At 52.9% G+C, this 18,024-nt stretch overlaps 1 protein-coding gene across 1 annotated transcript in view; it reads right to left on the reverse strand.

Moving 5' to 3' along the window:
- The window catches only part of CTBP2 (C-terminal binding protein 2), a 40,234-nt gene extending 24,746 nt beyond the window's left edge, over positions 1–15,488 (reverse strand). Inside the window, exon 1 of the mRNA XM_049764481.1 lies at positions 15,357–15,488. The gene's annotated coding sequence lies outside the window, so the exon portion shown is untranslated. The remainder of the gene's footprint in view (positions 1–15,356) is intronic.
- Positions 15,489–18,024: the final 2,536 nt, after the last annotated feature.

Consider the following 18,024-nt stretch of genomic DNA (forward strand, 5'->3'; position numbering starts at 1 on the left):
CCCCACAAGTAAGCTCTGCTGTCTGCTGATGCATTTAAAACTGCGGCGCACATGAGCGCACACATCAGGCAAACAGAGTGTAAATTTAACTACCATGAAGGCGTTTCAGGTCCTGCTTAACTTCTCCAAGGGCCGTTATTTTTCCAAGCACATAAATCATGCTGCCATGGAACTCCAATGGTTGGTTGGTCCAAGGCCTGGGCAGAGAGGCGCCAGGACTCCATGGGCAGCCTCAGGATAGAACAGAAAAATGGGGTGGCCTCACCCTTCACCCACAAGAGGACACGCAGCATGTACAGAGTCAGCAATATGGGTGCCCTCCCTCCCAATCCTGCCCAGGTGCCTCGGGGACGGGTTGTGGCCAGAGGGAGAGGCAGACACAGAAACATCCTAGTGTTACCCTTGGACCTTTTCTTTAACACCGCTGTGCTATCTCTCCGGGCACTCCCTTGGACCTTTTCTAAACCGACTGACCATGGGTTCCTGGAGCCAGTCAGGGTGCCAGATGCAGGACAGGATTTGGTTTATTGTTTTAAAAGAGGTAAAGAAGACGAGGCTGTCTGTAGCAGCTGAAGCCGTAAATTATTCATCGAGTGGAGGAACCTTAGCCTCGTCCATCTGGAAAGGCCAAGCCCAGGGCTCCCTGGGCCCCAAAGGTCAGCTCAGGGGAACTGCTGTGGCCCAAAGAGCTGAGGGGATTGGGGAAGCCAGTCAGGGCCCTCTTCTGGATCCTTGAAGCGTGATGGATGGTTTCAAAAACTAGCGCTAATACTCAGCCCTGCCACAGTCCAGCCTGCGAGCACCCTAACAGGGACCAGGAGGGTCTGTGGGTACGGGAAAACCAAGTCAGAAGAAGGAAAACTCAAGACACATCCCCACCCCGTATGTGGACCATCTCTGCAACCCTGCTCCTCCCAGATTCCCTGCAGGGAAAACACAGTGGTTAGGATAACTGTCTGAAATCCCTTCTGCTCACAACAGTATTTCCAGTGACAGGCAGGTGAGTTCCCTGCTCGGCCACTGATGGACACCCCCTCCCACCCCCAACCTCCCTACCAACCCAGCTCCGTTGACCTAACAGCTTCAGACAGATCCATCCTTCCTAACCCAGAGACAAGACTGGCCAACCCTCAGGCACCTGCCAACCCCCATCCATGTCCTGAACCGGGTCAACAGGGCTATAGTCAGAAGGCTGGGGGACACAGTGCCCTCCACTTACAAGGGAAATAAAAACATGAAAATTCCAAAACAGTGCTGTCCGGAGTTACCATAGGCACTGGAACAAACCCAGGTGTCGGGTTCCCCTAAATCAGCACTGGAGAGAGAGTAACTGCACAAAGAGTTGCTGGGCCATGGGGCGGGCCCCTTTGGCTCATCTGAAGCAGAGGGCAGCCATAGAACTCGGTGCAAAGGACAGAGGAGACTTTCTTAATTGTCCCCAGATTCCAAGCAGCAGGGTTGGGAACCGAGCTGGTTCAATTAGTCTAGGAAACAAGGAGAGAAGGGAGGGACGGGGACCAGAGACATGATAATCCCCACCCAGCCCAAAGCAGGGCACCAGGCTCAGACTCAGGAACAAGCCTGGCACTAGAGAGAGGTAACAAAGGTCTGGTGAATGCAGAAGAGCCAGTGTGAGGCAGTTGGGTCCACATATGCACCTGGCCACAGAAACAAGGGACCATTCAGCAAGATGCTGGGGCCAGCCCAGAAGGAAGGCCCATGCTTACCACCCTCAAGGACAGTCACAGCAAATGAGGAGTTGAAGTGATAGCACAGCCAGCTGGGTGTTGCCTTGACTGACCTGGGTTAGATCTCTGGCATCACATCCTACAGGGTTCTCTGAGCACTCCCAGGAATGACCTGAGTGCAGAGCCAGGAATAAGCCCTGATCACCTCTGGGTGAGGCCCCTAAACCAACCAAACCAACAAAAATAAATAAAAAGATTTTCCTGAACTGGATGAATTTTGAGACCACACCTAGTGGTGTTCCTAAGCTCTGTGTCCTGCTGGGGCTCAGAGGACCATATGAGGTGCCAGGAATCATACCTGCGTCAGTTGTATGCTGAGACAAGCGCCCTCCCCAGAGTTGGAGGGGACAGAGGGAAACAGAACTCACCACCTGCTGGGCACCAGGCAGGGGCAACCCTAGAGATATCCCGGCCACCCAAACACCCAATACCTGGAACGTAAGACCTGGGGATCCCCAACCCCAACCTGGTTCCGGGGAGACCATGAACATCGGCTGGCCTGAAGATGCCGATCACTGGGCTCTGAGGGCCCATTGACTCCAAACCCCCCCAGAGGCCACAAAACAGCTTTGAGCCAATGCAGGACATGTACATAAAAGGTTCAGGAAAAAAACACACACATACCCCGTATCTCCAAACTGACAGAAGCACCAAAGAGAGGATTGGGGACTCCCAAGTCAGTGTCATGGAGAAGCCCCCTGTCCTGAGAGCCATCCCCAGAAGCACCGATACGCCCTTGCAGAAGCAGCTCGGCCAGTGGACAAGAATCTGCCCGCAGTGGCCCAACTCGCCTTGGAGGTTGGCATCGGACAGTTCTGAGCACCCATGACCAGAGAAAGAGGTTCCTGTTGCCAGTATGCAGCAGAACGGGTGCAGAACTGATGCAGATCCAGCTGACATGATCCCATAGGCCACCAGCACAGCAGCATCTGCCCGTGTGCCAATGTGTGTCTGCAGAAATCTGGCACCTTCCTCAGGTCGGCACCCTGCAGCCCCTAATTATTCTTTCTAGAAAGCCCTGGAACCGCCCAGAGGCAATTGTGGGGGAGCTGTGTTTTCTCCCCTACCTTTTAGCCTTAGGTATTTTATGAGGACTCCCTCTCTCATCCTGTTGAGGCTCTTTCTCATTTTATATACTCTACAGCAGGGGTCTTCAAACTTTTTAAAGTGGGGGCCGGATTACGGTCCCTTAGAGAGCTGGAGGGCCGGACTATATGAGCTACTAATTCCTACTCACACTGCACATATCTTATATAAATAAAATGAAAACCATTTATAAATAAACAGATCACGCACCAGTATTTCAATGGGAACTGTGGGCTTGCTTTTGGCTAATGAGATGGTCAATGTCCGGTTCCATATTTGTCACTGCCAGCCGTAATGAGTGATGCAAGTGGGCATCAGTTAATCTTGATCTGGTTGGAGATTTCAGATGTTTTCATTCTTGAAAAAGTCTGTTCACAGGCATAAGTGCTACCAAAGATGGTTACCATTTTGAGTGCATGGTTTCTGATATTTGGATATACACTGAGTGTATATGCTGGCAGGTATCTTGGCAACCAAACAGTGCTCACTGCTGGCGGGCCGCATGTGGCCTTCGGGCCGTAGTTTGAAGACCCCTGCTCTACAGTTTCAAAACCATAGCAACAAAAAAGTTTGCCGAGTATTCCTTATCAGCAAACACCAAGATTCGTTTACTTCTTCCTGCTCAGACCTATTTTTTTAATAATCTGCCCTACTGAAGAAAAGTGGCCCCAAGTTATAGAATGTGGAGAAGTGATCAAAATATGGAAAAATCAAAAGATATGGTAAAGATGAAATTCCTGGGGCCGGGTAGGTGGCGCTGGAGGTAAGGTGTCTGCCTTGCAAGCGCTAGCCAAGGAAGGACCGCGGTTCGATCCCCCGGTGTCCCATATGGTCCCCCCAAGCCAGGGGCGATTTCTGAGCACATAGCCAGGAGTAACCCCTGAGCGTCAAACGGGTGTGGCCCAAAAACCAAAAAAAAAAAAAAAAAAAGAAATTCCTGCATCACTAAAGACTCAAACTTCAGGAAGAGGAACTAACTGACCCACAGCTTCGGCTCCCCGCTCAGAAACAGGGACCACACGTGGCAAAGCAACGGGACCATCAATATGTGGAGGGGCTGGTCCCAGGTGTCACACCCTTGGGTTTCTACCAGTCTGACAAATCTTCTCACCTGAGAGTGACACATATAATCTTTGGGGAGAGGGGTTGGGTCACACCCGGTAGCGCTCAGGGGACGACATGATGCTGGGGATCAAACCTGGATTGGATGCATGCAAGGCGAACACCCTCCCAGCTGTGCTATTGCTCCAATCCAGCAAACATTCCCTTTGTGGGGGGAAGGCCAGCTAACCCAGGTAAGAAAGAAATACAAAGGGGACTTTGCAGAGACTAGTTTAGGGAAACTAACTAGTAGCTTAATAGGGGAGGAGGGGTTGGTATACAAACGTGCCAATTTCTTTGGAGAAATTAACATCTCAATCCTGTTTTTATCTAGAAGTCATTAACGTGTGCACCGTGAATGATTGGAACTCTAGTAGTGAATTAACTCTATTCATCAAGTGAGTCCCAACATTTGAGCACGGATCTGTAATGAAAAAATAGCTCGACGTTTTCTATCTCTTCTCATTAAAGTAAACCAGTTTTTTTTTCCTCTAGTGTATAAAACTGTCTTCTCTTCCTGTAATTTATATTACCATAAGCCAGCTCACATTCGAAACTATTACGAGCCTCCAATTAATTTTTTGTAGCTTTTGCCTGAAAATTTAATGAGGGAGGGAGCAGCACCGGCATATGCTGACCTGGGGTGTCACAAGCTCCGAGCAGAGATGTTGGGGCTGCAGCGTCACCTGGGATGGGGTGTGTGGGGTGGTGGGGATGGGACGCCAAGAGATCCCTCACCACACACCCCTGCCACAGCTGAAGTCATGTTGTATTTACACGTGCCTCTGCGTACGCGCGCGTACACATACACAAACACACACGGTGTGCACTGAAGTGTGAGCAGGCTGTGAAGGGTTCACTACAGGGGGGAGGCTGCCCCTTGCGTGTGTACAAGGATATGAGGGCCAAGTGTGAAAAAGTGCAAAAAGATGGGACCAAAGTAAAAGCACAGTGGGGAGGGAGTGTGCCTTGTTTGCAGCCGATCTAGGTTTGATCCCTCTGCATCCTTAGGGTTCTCGCAGCCTGCCAGGAGTGAACATTGAGCTCAGAGCCGGGCGTAACCGAGGCTCAACACAAAGTGCAAAAATGGTCCTCAAAAGTCCAGCATAAGAGGTAGGTGGTGGTGAGGTGGGTGGAGGGCATGTGGCTGACCACAGTGCAGGGTCAGGAGTAACCATAAGTCAGTTCCAAGCACTGTTATGTGTGGCCCCCAAACCAAATGCTGACCATGGGGGAGCACAAACGGGTTGGCAGGACATGGTTCAACCCACACATCAGTTTCTGAGGATCCAAACAGCAACAACACTCAGGCTCGTTCAGTGTATTCCAACCCCACAACCATATCTGGGCAGCTTGGCGGAGGCACCTGGAGGCAGGCAGAGGCTCAGAACCAGCCCCAGTTCAATCCCACCTCTGCCAATTCTCTCATCTCCATCCCTGATAAAATGTGACTCCAGAAAGTCACTCCCTGCCCTGAGGTGCACCCTAAACCTGATTGTGAGCATCCTGCCCAGGGCATTAGAGCCCCCCCCCCAACTCTACCTTTTACAGTTGTGGGGGGAGGCCTGTAACTTGACCCACCCAAAAGCCACCTCCCATCCTTGAGGGCCTGTCCACCACACCTGAAGCCAAGCCCACAGCCAGTGATGCCCCACCCATAACCCGAGGCTCCGCCCACAACTTCTGATGTCCCGCCCACAGTCCACAAAACCCCAACCACCACCACTGGGCACTCCCTTCTGGGACCAGCTGTACTTTCTGGCAGGAGACTCACCCTCCCTGCATTCCTCCTACTTCCACCAACTGTCTGGAAGATGAGTCAGTTACCTTTCACACCACCACCACCACCACCACCATCCCCAGGACAAAACAGAAGAAGGGCACAGGTTGAGGCTGGCTACCCTGGGACACCCTTGTCATCAACACAACCCCAGCGCATCCTGACCAGGTTCTCTACAGTGTCCCTAGTGCTGTCCCCTAGTACCCGAGGGCTCCCAACCCATATGTGCTGGGTTGGTGGTGACCACAGCTTCACTGTGACGAGTGAGAGCCCTCCTTGATGCCACTGGCAGGCACAGCTGTTGCCTCATCTAAAAACTCCCAAACAGATCAATTTGCACGTTAGAAAGAATTTCCTTCCGTTTTGTCCATACAGAGCCTCAGAGTCGAAACACATGAGACTGAGATGGAAATGGCCAGGCTCTGGGCTGGAAGCTATTAGTGGAGACAAAAGCCACAGAAGACGGCATTTGTGGTGATTAGCCACCTAATTAATTCTAAGAGGAGAATGTCAAAAGCTGTAAATCCATTTCTCCTGTAACCTAAGCCTCACATCAAGACAGACAGGCGGGCAGGGAAGAAGTGGGACATGTGCCCTCATCTCTGCCCGCTGCTAACCACCACATCACACTGCCCTTTCTCAGGGAAGGACCTGACCCAGGCAGACCCACTTTTCTCCCTGGCACAACCAGAAGCAAAAGCCCCACACGACACCTTTGAAATCCTGCACCTGTGGTGTTAATAAATGTCCCCAAGTGCGGGTATTTTTTTTTTGGTTTTGGGCCACACCTGTTGTTGCTCAGGGGTTACTCCTGGCAGTCTGCTCAGAAATAGCTCCTGGCAGGCATGGGGGACCATATGGGACACCGGGATTCGAACCAACCACCTTTGGTCCTGGATCGGCTGCTTGCAAAGCAAACGACGGGCCCAAGTTCAGGTATTTTCTGTTTGTCCCCTCATCTTCTCCCAAGTCATGACTCTGGAGGATGAGGGGGCACCTGAAGGGCAACGCCAAGACATTATGGTCCTAGGCAACTGGAAACTTTTTTCTTTAATGAAAAGTGGGGGCCCGGAGAGATAGCACAGCGGCATTTGCCTTGCAAGCAGCCGATCCAGGACCAAAAGGTGGTTGGTTCGAAACCCGGTGTCCCAAGGTCCCCCGTGCCTGCCAGGAGCTATTTCTGAGCAGACAGCCAGGAGTAACCCCTGAGCACCGCCGGGTGTGGCCCAAAAAGGAAAGGAAAAGAAAAGTGGGGGGAGGGAGAGGGAGAGTGGGAGAGAGAGAGAGGGAGAAAGAGATAGAGAAAAAACAAGAACACAAGGAACTTATTCCATGCCACCTGCATCTCCCCTGCCATGGACTTTCAAGACTTTTCAAAACCCTGGATGCGTACTGGTGTTCTCTCTCGCTCTCTCCCTCCTCCCTCATGACTCAGCTCCGAAATTACTCTTGGTGGTGCTCAGGAGACTATATGAGATATAAGATGCTGGGGATCAAATTCAGGATGGCTTCCAGCAAGGCAAAATGCTCTACTCACTGTACTAGCTCTCTGGCCCCAAAGCCTGTGTTCATGTTTTCTTTCCCGGCACTGCCAAATCGATTTGATTTGACATCACGGCCCATCTTTTTCTGGAAAGAAGGGCACTGATCCAAAAGGCCTAGAAGTCCCAGGAATGACGATCCTTTCCTGCAGAGAGCTCGATCGCTCGACTCACAGCTGACTCTTCTCAGTCCTGTTTCCGCTAGCTGTTCCTGGGCAGTGCAGACAGAGGGGTAGATTTCCTTCTCTTCTTCCACTTAACGTAAGTAAGCACCAGGGGACCAGTGGCATCAATGCAAATGCCAGGCCAGGGCAGACCACAGATGTCCAGACAGGGCTGAGGACATGTGGGATTCAGTTCCCAGAAGGGGCACATGGAAAGCAGCTGAGTGCAGGACCAGTCACTACATTACAAGGGTCCTCTCCAGCTGGAAACCTGTGACCTTGGGGAGTTGTGGGGATCAGGCATGGCTCCTCCCCCCTTCCTTCCTCCCTTGGAAAAAACATCACTTGAGGACTGAGGACCCGGCCACAGTCAGCTCTGCAGTGCCCAGGAGGCCAGCGGGACAGAACCGTCCATGGGCAACCCTCAGGGACCATCACATGGTCACATAGATGAACCAAATCAGACAGTTTGTAATGGTGCCGGCCTACTGCCCACCTGGATATGTGCTGGGGTGAAAACTAACAACTTAGTGCCCTGGGAGGTCCCAAAACCCAGGGTCCCCCAAACATGCAGGGACAGTGATCACTTTGGATCAAAGTCAGCACCTTCGAGCAGCTGTTCGAAACACAAATGGCCCTCAACCCTGAGGTCAAGAACAAGCTCCTCCCCATGCCATGAGAGAGCTGTGCATTCTGCTCAAAGTTGGGGCCAAGCTGCAGTATTTCTAGGCCTGGCCAAGGAAAATGTAATTCTCCACCAAGCGGGGGCACGTCTGGTCATCACCGAGCCCCACCTTCTATGTCCCTCACCGCCCCTCTATAGGCCTCCCCAGTGTGGCCCCAGTCCATAGGTGACCTGAACAGGAATCTCCACAAGCCTCCTTCCAACAAAGAAGTTGCGAAGATCCCGAGATTAAGACTGCCTTCCGGGGCCGGAGAGATAGCATGGAGGTAAGGTGTTTGCCTTTCATGCAGGAGGTCATCAGTTTGAATCCCGGTGTCTCATATAGTCCCCCGTGCCTGCCAGGAGCAATTTCTGAGCCTGGAGCCAGGAATAACCCCCGAGCACTGCCGGGTGTGACCCAAAAACCAAAAAAAAAACAAAACAAAACAAAAAAAAAAACGAGACTGCCTTCCGTGCCAATAGGAAGCAGAGGCAGGTCCCCGCTGAATTAGGAGAAGCCAGGAGGAGCACGCTGAGCTCCCAGAGCAAAAGACTCAGGCCAGGGGGCTCTGGGGCTGGGATGACACACACAGGAAATGTGCCTGGTCTCCGAAGGCCCTGCCGGAATCAGATCTGTGGCCATCTGTCCCTCAGTCCCAGGGGACCACCAGGACAGGGCTCAGGAAGGCATTAGGTTCACATCCCTGCTGTCCCCATAATCCCCACGGCAGGCTGAACCCCAGAACTCCCCCCATTTCATTACCTGTCCCCACCGAGCACGATTCAAACCCTCGATCCCTGCACCTGCCCTTCCCTGTGGCAGGATGGAAATGAACCAGGTGGAGCACACAGTCTCCACCCCCCCACCCCCCTGCAGAGTGGCCCAGCTGCCTCCCCTCTGTATGGCTTGGCAGCTCTGGTTCTACTGTCTACACCGATGACACACCACAGCCCAGCACCTACGTGTGCTCCCAGAATACTTTGTGGCATCAATGTACCCCAAAAAGGTTAAAAAAAAAAAGGCAAGGGTCAATCTAAGCCTATTTCACCAGCAACATGAAAAACTGGAGCTTTGGGATTGAAGAGCAGAGTTGGGAATAATGGCTGTGCACTGTGGGCCGTGAGCCGTTACCCAAACATGAGCAGGGAGCATTGGGTATCCCACAGATCACTAGGATTGGGGAGGAAGAGGAGACTCAGGCTGGAGGCGGGTTACAGCACCACACAGCCAGCACTCATCCAGGCTCCACTGAAGAAGGGGTGAGGCTCCCCAAAGTGCTGTGTCCTGTACCCACCATACCCCATGCCCAGTCCTGCAGACAGACCCCCCCCTCTTTTGGCACAGAGGCTACCCAGCAGACTAGCTGGGTGGGACATGGTACGGTGGGCTCGTTCCAGGGACTGCCTAGCTGACCAAGGTCTCTTCAGAGCAGAAACTATGTTGTCAGAATGGAAGGGCAGGGCAGGGGACCAGGAACAGGAAGGTGCCAAGTGACGAACGAGGCATAGAGCATAGATGGAAGCCCAGTCAGTGCAGGGTGACATCGGATCCAGAGGTGTGTGTGTCTGTATCTGATGTATAGGTGTGTATACCATCAAATCCAAATTTTGTCTGTGCACCTCGTGTTTTCATGTGTGTGCGTGCCATACGTACCAAGAAGCCCCCACCTAGGCACTGACTCAGCCTTGCCTTCCCGGCCCGTGTTCTGCTCCTGTGCGGAGACTATCTCTCGTTCTTGGCCCTCCAGATTCCGGCCCTTCCCCACCTATAATTAATCTCCACAGCTTCTGGCCACCGCCTCGGCAGGTTGCCGCCATTTCTTTTAAATAGCTGACTGCTGAGGGATTGATTTGTTTGCTCCCCGGGCTGAAAGAGCGGCGCCATAAAATATGTATAAATGTCACCATCGGCCGCTTCTTGGGTGAAGCACAGGCATGTTCCTGGGCAGTGTGTCCATTCGTAGGGGGACCGTCACCTGTGCCCAAGGCCACAAATTAGGTAGTGTTAGCTTTTGGGGAAAAAAATAAATCTTCAACTGGGACAAGTCTAGGGGAATCATCTTAATTGCTCCATGGAAAGAATGAATTGGTTAAGGCTCCAACTGACCAGACTTTATTTTTAACAGCATGGGGGATGGGGGAAGTAGCCAAGTTAGCCAAAAATAAATAGATCCATCATTAGACAAATCTACCAGGTTCATCTGAGGGTCTGAGGGGGACCTGTTGAAGCAGTGGACTAACGGACAGGCCCCCAGACCAGCCGCCAGTGAACGAGGAGGTCAAAGTGTCACTTGACAATCACTGTGAAAAACAGGAGTCCCACAGGGCCAAGATTTAGAGCTGGGCTGTGTGGGAGGCTTCCTGTGTGCCAGGGAGCAGCCCTGAGCTCAGTCAGTGGATCCCCAACCCACCCCCAACACCCTGACACAGCCCCAAGATAGTGGGTGTGTCTGAAGATGTCAATAGTCTAACACATGCCACACAATATCCAGCAAAACCCCTTTTACAGGTAGTCTTGCCCCTTCCACTCGGCGCATCTGTGAGCTCAGAGACTTGGAGCAGGGGCTGGAGGGAAAGCACGGTGGGGAGGGCATTTTCCTGGCACACGTGGTTGGCCTGGGTTCAATTCCCAACACCCTACAGGGTTCCCTGAGCACTGCTAAGTCATGAGCGAGTCTTCAGTGCAAAGCCAGGAATCAGCCCTGAACAGTGTGGCCCCCAAAAATGAGAGGAGAGGGGGGAGAGCAAGAAAAAGTAAGAAAGACCTGTCCACTCATCCATCTTCAATCACAGACCCATCTCTCTTCCACCTAGAGGGGACTCGACCATTTCACTCAACACTCGTGGGCTGCCCCCATTGTTCTCTCTCAGAGCTGGTCACATGGCCCAGCACAGGCTGGGAGAGCTGGCAGTCCCTGGGAGGGATCCCTGAAATCCCCACTATCTCTGTACTACTGGGAACCCCCAGAGTAGCAGAGTGCAAGGAATGGTGGACAAGGCAGCCACTGTGAACAGGGGCCCCAGGAGCCCCGATTCCCATGCTCAGTCTAGGCTCCCTTCACTGTCACATCTGTCCAGCCAAGGCCACGTGAGCTAGGCCCTGCCATCTCCCCATCACTTGTACTTTATTTTTTTATTTTAGGCCATACTTGGCGATGCTCAGGTGTTACTCTTGGCTATGTGCTCAGGAATCACTCCTGACAGTGCTCGAGGAGCCATATGGGATGCCAAGGGATCCAACTTAGGTCAGCTGCATGCAATGTAAACTCCCTCCTTGCTGTGCTGTTGCTCCAGCCCTGACAGCCCCACATTTAAAAGGTACTTGGGGCCAGAGAGCTATGACAGTAGGGATAAAGGCCAACAGGCGGCCAACCCCAGTCCCAACCTTGCTACCAGAGTGGTCAAGTAGGATTCTGAGCCCAACAAGGAACAACCAACCCGTAAGCTCAGTGCCAGGAATGAGCCCTAAAACGTACCAGCCACCGGTTTGGCCCCCAAATCCAAAAAGATTCCTGATACTTCTGGCTCCATGACAGGAATGGGTGGCCATGCAGAGCCATGGCCCTAAAATTGCTCAGAGATAATGGCAGGGTCAAGACTGCATGAAACCATGGCAGGCCCCAGGGGCTACCCAACCTCTCCATGGGCACATGGGTGAGGGAACATGGCCAGAGACAGGGCAGTGTCCCACCTGGGTCAAGGACAAATCCACCTCCAGGGAGCAAGAGCAGAAAAGTCCCATTTACAGCTGTCAGGAAAGAAAGCTGCTGGGCCACATCAGCAGGTAAAGACCCACCATGATGCAAGGGAAGGACTTGGGGTCCCAGAAGAGGTGCCCGGGGCCAGACATCACATCAGAGTCTCTGACCCAACTACTTCCTGATATTGGACACATGGCCCAGATCCAAGATGTCTGCAGGCAAAGCTGACCTAAATGACCCCTCATGCTGCCTTGTACTGCTGCAGGGATGGGGACACCCAGAGGGGCATGTCCCGGGCACAGTCAGGAACCTCAGAGCAGAGGGCCCAGGAGCTCCTTCCTGGTAGCAGAGTCCAGAGAGTGCAGTGGGGCTGAAATCAGCTCTGTGAAAGGGTCCTGGGGCTGGCCAGGCCCAAGGGACAATTTGGGTGGCAGAGGGTGTAAACAGCAGCAACGATACCTCATGACCTCCAGAGTGCCTCCAAAGCGCTGTCTGACCCAGTCACCTCCCCACAAATGTTGTCACAAGGGCCAGAATCAACACAATATGCTGAGCAGTCAATTATATGTGTGGGAGGCCTGGGGTGCCCCAGCATTCTGAGGATGTCCTGCATCACTATGGGGGTGTCCTGGCATCACTGGGGGTGGCCCCACCCCCACCAGTTGTGACCTGCCAACGAAAGGCTGGAAAGCAGAGGCCAGCGACCATCTGAGCACACAGGGGTAGGGTAAGGTGTGTGTGTAGGGGAAACACCAGGATCCAGGACTTTCCAATGGACGTGACGACCAGGTTGACAGGGTCCACACATGTCGGGGCTGCATTGGGTTGGTTCCCTACCAGGATATTGCAAAAGAAAAGGCCTGCACAGCCATCTTCATGAGAAACAGACAGAATCACACAAACCAGAGGGTGGGGGGGACAGAGACAAATAGAGAGGAGAGACAAATGAAGAGACAGGACACACACAGGCAGACAGAGACATAAATGAGAGAGGAAAGAGACAAACACAGAAAGACAAAGGGGGAGGTAGGAGAGGGTGAACATGCAAGACTGTTAGCACACACATATGTGTGGGATGGACACTGGGCATATACCATGTGCTCAGCCCTGAAGCCTTGTCTCCCTTGACCCGGTCCTGAGACTCAGGCCACACCCAGTCCTACATCCACAAGGCTGCCGTAGACCCTGGCAGACACAGCAGGCAGTGCTTACCCCAGGGGGAGCAACCTGGGTAGGCCATGAGCACCATCACAGCTAGACTCAAAGCTAGGCCCTGGGAAGCCCCATTTTCTCCCCCTACCAGAAACACCTGCAGTCCAGCCCCTCTCCTGGAAGCAACACCTGAACCTGTACTCCCCCAAACCAATGAACCAACAACCATTCCATCCCATGACCCTGTTGAGCCTAATAAACATTCTGGCCAGGGCAGGGGGATACCCCCAAACATCCAAGGAGGGTTGAGAGGACAAAGAAGCTGTGGACAGATGCTAGAGAATGAATGAGGGAAGAACCGGAGCTCACAGTGAAGAATGACCCCATATGATCCGTTAGGTGGGGTACAGAGCACTGAGGAATGTGAACCCCTCAGCTGACAAGACTCAGATGCCCTAACAGGAACAAGGGGACAAGAGGAGGCAGATTAGATGCAGCCTAAGCATGCTGGTATGGGGGGAAGGGGGAATGAAGGAAGGTGTGTCCTGTGCTCCTATCAGACCACAAATGCCAACGCCATGGGAAAAAAATTCACTGTGGAGAATCCCGTACAGATCTTCAAGTCCTAGAACCAGTTTCTCTGAGCAGGAAGCGAACCCCGAGTCCGTCAATGTGGGCAGGATGCTAGACGGAATCAACCCACCACAAGTTTCTGGGTGCCCTCACACTAAGGCTGTTCTAAGATCCACATGGGTCCTCCCCACCCCATATCGCAGCACAGATCATCCTGAGCCATCGACCTAAGGACTAACTGTTCAGAGTGCCAAGAAGCTTCCACAGTGGGGGGGGGGGGGTGTCTGTGGGGCCCCCATGCCTTCTGCCCGCAGGACTTGCTCAGGGAGACCAAGTGCTTATTAGCAGGTGCTCCCAAAGAATGCACAAACCTAATGATCCTGACCCACATCTCACCCGATTCCAGCTTCGGTCCCAGCCTGGTGGGGATCTGGGAGTCCCACGGAGAGGGGCCAAGAAGGGACAGCAGCAATCATGGGTTGGGGGCAGTAAATTGTAAGTAGCCTGAGGATTGCTAGTGGGACCCCAAAAGCAAAACAAATATTTTTTTTCAGTGAAATGTGTTTTTTTTTGGTTTGTTTTTTTTTTTTAATAGCACTTCTGGGGCCAGAACAGTGGTGCAAGTGGTAGGGCGGTTGTCCTGCACGCACTAATCTAGGGCTGACCGAGGCATCCAATATGGTCCGCCAAGCCAGGAGCGATTTCTGGAGCGCATAACCAGGAGTAACCCTGAGCATCACCAGGTGTGGCCCAAAAACCAAATAAATAAATAAGTTAATAAATCACTTCAGGGGCCAGAGCGATAGCACAGCAGCAGGGTGTTTACCTTGTACACAGCATCCCATATGGTCCCCCAAGCCAGAAGCAATTTTTGAGCACATAACCAGGAGTAACCCTGAGCATCACCAGGTGTGGCCCAAAAACCAAAAAAAAAAAAAAAATCACTTCAGGGGCTAGAGCGATGCACAGCAGCAGGGTGTTTGTTTGCCTTGCACAAAGCACTGCCAGCATCCCATTTGGTTCCCAGAGCCTGCCAGGAGTGATTTCTGAGCACAGAGCCAAGAGTAACCACTGAGCGATGCTGGGTGTGGCTCTCCCCAATCTCCTCAGGGACCAGAGCAATAGCACAGTGGGGAGTTTGTTCTGCAAACAGCTGACCCGGGTTCTATCCCCAGCATCCCATGTGGTCCCCTTCACTCAAGCTTGCCAGGAGTAAAACAAGGGCCACTGAGTGTGGTCCAAAACCAAACCAAACCAAACCAAACAAAACCACTGCTGACAAGTTTCTACTTTCAGTTGTTGTGTTAAAGACTCAGGTTCTGTGAATAAAAACAGCTCGTGTTTGAAGGACCCGAGATCTTGCTGAGGGCAGAAGGTGGAAACCTGGACAGTGATTTTCTTAGAATTGGGTGAGATACCCCCAACACACCCGCCTCAATATGGGGCCTGCCGAGCCTGTGTGTTCCCGTCCTTCTGGCACCATCCTCTTGCCTGCCCACGTGATTCATTTTTACTCCTTGTAATTAATACGGCGACCAGCCCTGACATCACTTCCACCCTGGTAGGGGTTCCTGAGAGTCGAATTCTGCTGATTTATCTATCCCTACTGCCGCACACAGCAGCAGCCCCACCCTGTCCCCAGAAACGAAATTGCTTCCGAGTTAATTACAAGTATTTTGCTTCTGATAAATGAAAATACCAGATGCCATTAATTGAGAGAGAACTGATAGGTTCCCTTGAAGGGACAGCCTAGCAGCCCCAGCAGGGCCAGGAAACACAGAAAACACTTCCAGAGGGACTTTAGAAAATGGTCATCCCCCCCTCTCCAGAGAAGTAGAGACACTCACCGACAAGCTGTACCACAGAGCCTACAGCTCCCACGGTGGGTCTCCGGCTCTTGGACGGGCTCCAACTTCATTGGCTCGTGTCTCTGGCCCACTGAAAAACTGGGAGAGCACAGGGCAAGGAGTAAGTGTTGACATCTAGTCAGCCCTTTCCTACTTTCTTCCAGAACTTTCCGCCTCTGTGTTCCCGGGCTAGTAATTGTGAAACACAATTCCTTTGTTGTTGTTGTTGTTTTTTGGGCCACACCCGGCGGCGCTCAGGGGTTACTCCTGGCTATCTGCTCAGAAATAGCTCCTGGCAGGCATGGGGAACCATATGGGACACCGGGATTTGAACCAACCACCTTAGGTCCTGGGTCGGCTGCTTGCAAGGCAACTGCCACTGTGCTATCTCTCCGGCCTCCACAATTCGTTTTGCATCCGCCACACATCAGATCCAATCAGACAGCAGCGCCCCAGAACCAACGGGTCTTTCTCCATCATTTACCATGACCCCAAGGCAAGTAAGTGGATGGAATAGCCTCGTCACTGTTGGAGAGACCATCCGTCCTGGCTTCCTTGCCACTGCCAGGTACTGAGCAAATCGACACGGCAGGTGTCCTTAGGGTGGCTGCTGACAAGGGCTAGTCCAGGCCCAAGCAGGAAGGTTTCACTAAGAAATTGATTCCTCAGCTCTGAACCCAACCCCAATGTTCAATAAACAATAAAACCCGCACTTGCTTAGCCAATGCTAGAGGAAACGGGTGATGCATTCCGGAGCCCTGACAATTGTTCTACTCTCAGGGGGGAGAGAGGACATGACAGTGACCTCTGTGCTACTGGAAATGCTTCCTGCTCGCCCCGGAAGGAAGTCAGTCCTGCAGCCTCCCTGGGGCTCCCTGGAGCAGGGGAGCCTGGGTTGCTTGGTGACGAAGCTCTGGGCCTAGAGGACACCCCCAGCCTCGAGTGAGGGGAAGGAGGCGGGCCTGGCTCTGTGGCCTTTCTGCTCCACCACGCCGGACTCCCCAATGATCACTGTTATTACAGAAGCATGAAATGACAGTCGCTGCTCCCAGCTGCCCTGGCCTCGCCAAGCCTTGAAATGCAATTTCTCTACTCCAAAAGAAACAGCATCAACTCATGTCCTCTCTTCTCCTGGACTGCCCCTAAGATGAGGGTGGGTCTGAGAGAAGCACCAAGAACTGCCAGATCACCCCCACCCCCACCCCCCAACACACACCAAGGACATGGGTATCTGTGCTGTCTGAAAGGCAGCAAAACCTAGTTCAAGGCTGGTGCCAGCCAGCTCCCGATAAGCGACTGGGATCCATCACTCCGAAGAAACCAAAATCTGACAGCCACAGGCCAGGAAGTTATCCACAAGGTGGGCGCCACGGAGATAAGAGAAAGGGACACAGGGGTCCTGATGTCCCTGACTGGCACATAGTTGGGGCAAGTATGCAGGCAGGTTTAGGAGGGCAGAGCAGTAAGAGGAGCTGCAGCAGCAGAAATAATTCATGTGGAGTCAGCAGCCGCTCCAAATCTCAACACCAGGGGCCAGAAAAATAGACCAGCAAGGAGGGTATTTGCCCTGCAAGCAGCCAACCCGAGCTTGATCCCCAGCATCTCAAAGGTTCTCCCATGCACCATGCAGGAATGAGTCCCGAGTGCAGAGCAAGGAATAGGTTCCAAGCAAATAGTGTGACCCAAAACTTAAAAAAAAAAAAAAAAAAAGCCAGAATGTCCACGCTGACCATCTGGTCTCAAGATTTGGGCCTGGAGGGTCAACAGTGAGACCCAGCACATGCCCAACCCTCCCTAGGGCCCTCGGGAGCCCCAAGTCAGACCTGAGGCTCAGCACCCCATCCCCAAGGAATACAGGACAGGGACCAGACTAAGTCATCTCAGATGCAGCCAACTGGTAGGTCAGTTCCCGATGCTTTTGTGTCCAACTGAGGTAACAGCTTTGAGCTGGGTAGCTGCGGCCTGGCAGGCCGAACATCTGTGCTGGGGCAGAAATGAGAGGTCAGGGGGCTGGGAGACACCGCAGAGAAACGGGGGAGGGGGTGGTGTTGCGGGCTGCCACAGGCCATGGAGTCGTGAGGAGCCGGACCACATGCCCTGGCTGCGTGCTGTGCCCTGCTGGTCCCCACACCCTGCCTGGCCCGGCTTCAAGGCCGTCCGGCCCTCCCAAGCAAGCCTGGCCTCTGCCCTGAAAGCAGACAACCCAGGAAGTCGCTGTGTTAACTATGAAAGGCCCAGAGCAAGGGGAACCCTCGCCATAGAGCTGGGGCCCCACCTTCCAAATGAGCAGACTGGTGGGCAACTAGGGTCTGAGTACAGGGCAGCCCTAAGTAACAGGTATGAACCCCACAAATCACATCCTTCAATGGCCTTTGTGGTTCCAAAGGGAACTAATGGGAAAACTTCGGGAGCCTTTAAGAATAGCCAAATCTAGGGGCCGGGCGGTGGCGCTAAAGGTAAGGTGCCTGCCTTGCCTGCGCTAACCTTGGACGGACCGCGGTTCGATCCCCCGGTGTCCCATATGGTCCCCCAAGCCAGGAGCAACTTCTGAGCACATAGCCAGGAGTAACCCCTGAGCGTTACTGGGTGTGGCCCAAAAACCAAAAAAAAAAAAAAAAAAAAAAAAAAAAGAATAGCCAAATCTAGAACCTTTAGGATCTGGAGATT

The sequence above is a fragment of the Suncus etruscus genome, chromosome 17, assembly GCF_024139225.1.
Source record: "Suncus etruscus isolate mSunEtr1 chromosome 17, mSunEtr1.pri.cur, whole genome shotgun sequence".
Lineage (NCBI taxonomy): Eukaryota > Metazoa > Chordata > Mammalia > Eulipotyphla > Soricidae > Suncus > Suncus etruscus.